Source organism: Hetaerina americana, unplaced genomic scaffold, assembly GCF_022747635.1.
Source record: "Hetaerina americana unplaced genomic scaffold, ioHetAmer1.1.p SCAF_974, whole genome shotgun sequence".
In the NCBI taxonomy this organism is placed as follows: domain Eukaryota; kingdom Metazoa; phylum Arthropoda; class Insecta; order Odonata; family Calopterygidae; genus Hetaerina; species Hetaerina americana.
The window spans coordinates 33,279-37,822 of NW_027287621.1; the positions used below are offsets into that span (position 1 = coordinate 33,279).

Below are 4,544 nucleotides of genomic sequence, written 5' to 3' on the forward strand. Positions count from 1 at the left end.
ATTTTGGGCGTCAGGCAGAGAGAATGAACTTCAAAGCTATGGGAGACATGCAGTAAGACTTGGATGAGGATGTTTTGAGAGAAGGAATTGAATAAGTTGGCCTTATACAAACTGCTCTTTGCTCTTTTGCCATTATCATTTGTGATTTAACTAGCTGTTCAATAATTTCTATGAACTTCTATGAGGTACGACCAAAGTGTTTTCAGGTTCTCTTTCAAATTTTCTGCTAATATTTTCATATTGTCCCCTTCAAAGAATTCTTCATTCGTTTGCTTTGCACTTATTCCATCTTCTTCTCCAGTGTCTAAAGCACCCTTGGAAGTCCTTGCCTCTCTTCAGGTTTTTTAGTTGACTCCTAATTTCTTGCTTTATTGTGTCCACATCTTCCCTCATATGATCAAGGATGGTGATTGAATTTTTTACCGGAAACTGGTGAACAATCAAAGCTGAATATGCAGGTGCATTGTCATGGTAAATGATCCATCCATCATGTTCCCTTGAAATATTGTGCACTGTTGATTCCTGAATTCAGTTGATCAGATATCATTTGGACAGTTTTTTGACGGATGATAAGGACAAGGGACCTCACACGATTAATGTTATCATCAACACAGTTGGTTGAAGGTCGTCCCGGCCTTGCATCATCCTGTGACGTCTTGTCAGCCATCTTTAAAACCCTTAATCCAATCGAAAACTGATGTTTGCTTCAGAGTATTATAACCGTAAGCAGCTGTCATTATTACAGAAATTTCTTGATAACTTTTACCGAACTTCATAAAAAACTTGAAGTTAATTCATTGTTCCGTGATTTCATATTTTTCCATTTTCGACAAACAGTAAACACAAGGACAACAAAAACTAACATAACAGGCACCATATGCACAGTTAAAAGGTGCGCCTAGCACAGATGGCTCACTGGGTCTGTGGCAACTAACGCCGCTAATGGACAAAATTGTAATCTACATTATGGTAACAAGATTGCTCTAGTTTACGGCGCATTTTTTCCATAGAGCAGGAACCAGGTATATTTATATTTGTATATATACTTATATATATATATATATATATATATATATATATATATATATATACTCATATATACAGAAACGGATATAAGGAAAAGGGATGGGAACACATATAAAGGACGAACACAATAGAGGTGGGGAAGGCGGAATCGAACGGATCACAAGAGTAAAAATATTTCCTCAACCGGGACACGAACACCGGATCTTTCCACTTGCCGGGCGGATGCTCTTAACCACTTGAGCTATCGAGGATAGTCAATTTACCCTGAGATCCGTGGGTCTAATATGTCGCCAAGCGCCCCGATTCTTTCAGCCAAGAGATGGCATCAGGGGGCTGTTTCACCCACCAAAGGAGAAATAGACAATACACAAGGAAAGGAAAGGACAGTGGGTTAGAATTCATACAACATCATACAGGAAAGGAACAGTGCGTTTTGTGGCACGCATAGCCAGAAGAAAGAGATGAGCCACATTGGCCAAATACACATTCAAACACGAAATCCCACCAAACGGCGAATAAATACTCATATATACAGAAACAGATATAAGGAAAAGGGATAGGAACACATATAAAGGACGAACACAATAGAAGTGGGGAAGGCGGAATCGAACGGATCACAAGAGTAAAAAATTTCCTTATATCTGTTTCTGTATATATGAGTATTTATTTGCCGTTTGGCGGGATTTCGTGTTTGAATATATATATATATATATATATATATATATATATATATATATATATATATATATATATATGTATATATATATATGTGTATATATATGTGTATATATATGTGTATATATATATGTATATATGTGTATATATATATATGTATATATGTGTATATATATATGTATATATATATATATGTATGTATATATATATATATGTGTGTGTGTGTGTGTGTGTGTGTATGTGTGTGTGTGTATATATATGTGTATATATATATATATATGTATATGTATATATATATATGTATATATATGTACTCATATATACAGAAACAGATATAAGGAAAAGGGATAGGAAACACATAAAGGACGAACACAATAGAGGTGGGAAAGGCAGAATCGAACGGATCACAAGAGTAAAAATATATCCTCTCCTTTGGTGGGTGAAAGAGTCCCCTGACGCCATCTCTTGGCTAAAGAATCGGGGCGCTTTGCGACATATTAGACCCACGGATCTCAGAGAAAATTACGTTTCCTTGATAGCTCAAGTGGTTAAGAGCATCCGCCCGGCAAGTGGAAAGATCCGGTGTTCGAGTCCCGGTCAAGGAAATATTTTTACTCTTGTGGTCCGTTCGATTCTGCCTTCCCCACCTCTATTGTGTTCGTCCTTTATGTGTGTTCCTATCCCTTTTCCTTATATCTGTTTCTGTATATATGAGTATTTATTCGCTGTTTGGCGGGATTTCGTGTTTGATTGTGTATATATATGTATATGTATGTATATATATGTATGTATATATGTATGTATATGTATATATACATTTATAAATATATTATTATTAGGTAATATACCAGTTAAGGTAGGTTTTTGGATGGGCAAACTACCAAATAATTCTATTGTTTCAGGCTTCACCTCGTGGAAGTAATTAATATCCATTACTAAAAAAGAAACTATTACTATTGGAGACTATTGGCAAGGAAGACCTCATCATCCAGAAAGCTGACAAGGGATCTAGTGTCGCAGTGTTGGATAAACGAGTGTATGTGGAAAAGTGCCTTGAGTTCATCAACAACAATCCTATTACTCCGTTATCCAAAGACCCAACCGCGAGTTTCCAAAGTGAAGTGAAACGTGCAGTGTCCAAGTGTAAGTTTTTAAATGCTAGGGAAAAATTTAGTTTAATCCAAATGAACCCCTCCGCCCCCAGGTTGTACGGACTCCCCAAATTACACAAAAAAGCCATACCTATTTGGCCTGTCATCTCAGCTGTGTCCGCCCCTTCACACCTTCTGGCACGAAAATTAGACGTATTGCTCCGAGATCCCACAGGTTTTAAACCTAAATATGGAGTTAAAAACTCTATAGAGCTAGCCCGAAAATTGAAAGATATTGATGTCCCGGAAAAAGCGAGGCTAGTCTCCTTCGACATTAGCAATTTATTTACTTGCGTACCAATATCGGAAACTTTGCTTAGGGTGGAAGAACTACTCAAGGATTCCACCATTGCCCAAAATATCTCAGACGAATTGGTCCCCCTCATCAAAATGACAGTTAACCAGAATTATTTTAGTTTCAACCACACCCTTTACAGCCAAACGGATGGGTTAGCTATGGGTTCCCCACTGACCCCCTTCCTAGCCGAAGTCTTCCTCAATTCTGTAGAAGAACATCTTTTTAATGCTGACAATCAGCATAACAAAAACGTGGGCTGTTGGTTTCGTTACGTGGACTATGCCTATGGACCGGAACCAACCGACAGTTAGACTCCTTCCTTAATTTCCTAAACACTCTTCATCGGAATATCTCCTTCTCCATGGAAAAAGACGTCAACGGCACCATCAACTTCCTCGACTTGACAATCACAATTAGGGATAATAGACACGAATTTGCAATTTATAGGAAACCCACATATACAGACCATATAATTTCTAATGATTCCGCACACCACTTTTCTCACAAACACGCAGCCCTCCACTCCATGATCCACCGCCTCCTACACATCCCCCTTTCCCCCAAAAACTTCAAAATTGAACTCGTGAATATCACTAATATAGCTACCAACAATGGTTTCAAACCCAAACTAGTTGACACATTACTACGGAAAAAACAAAAAGCAATGGCCATAAAAAGCATTTTCGTATCACAGCCCGCAGTATCTAAAGTTTTTAAGCGGTGCTCAATCCCGTGTCTGGGAGATCTTTCATATAGGATTTCCAACTGCCTACCCACCTCACTCAAAGCAGCCTTCTACCCACTCATAACCCTCTCCAAACTTCTAGCCAATGGAAAAGACACCCAGGATAGCCTTCTCAAATCAGGCATTTATAAACTGAAATGCGAGGATTGCAACAGCGTCTATGTCGGTCAGACCGGCAGGAATGTCAAGTTACGAGTCAAGGAACACGCTAGGTGTCACAAAAATCAGAATAACAACTCTCTCTTCGCCAAGCATTTACTAGAATTCAACCACAGCAGTGACTTTGTCCCAGAGATATTACACACACTCCCAAAAGGATTAAAAATGGACGCTCTCGAGCAATTAGGGATTAGAAGGCACTTGGTGAACCCCAACACGACACTTTGTAATGAGCAATTATTCCCATACCCCTCCCCACTCCTCTCCGAGAAACTAGCCTGGAAATGGTCAAAATAATCCATCAACGCACCTGCGAGCCCCCACCCCCCTCAAATCCTTCCAACCCTCCCCGCCCCCACTCTGTCCTGAGGGTATATATGCTTGCTCTGTCTGTTTTGCAAATATGTAACTGATGATGCCCCAAGTCGGTGAAACGCGTTGTACCGTATAATAAAATCTGTGGAAAAGTACGAGTCTTTCTTTCTTTTTT

At 39.0% G+C, this 4,544-nt stretch overlaps 1 non-coding gene across 1 annotated transcript; it reads left to right on the forward strand.

The window, feature by feature from the left end:
- Positions 1 to 2,230: 2,230 nt before the first annotated feature.
- TRNAA-GGC (transfer RNA alanine (anticodon GGC)) lies at positions 2,231 to 2,306 on the forward strand. Its single transcript has one exon. It is a non-coding gene; the product is annotated as a tRNA-Ala (tRNA).
- Positions 2,307 to 4,544: the final 2,238 nt, after the last annotated feature.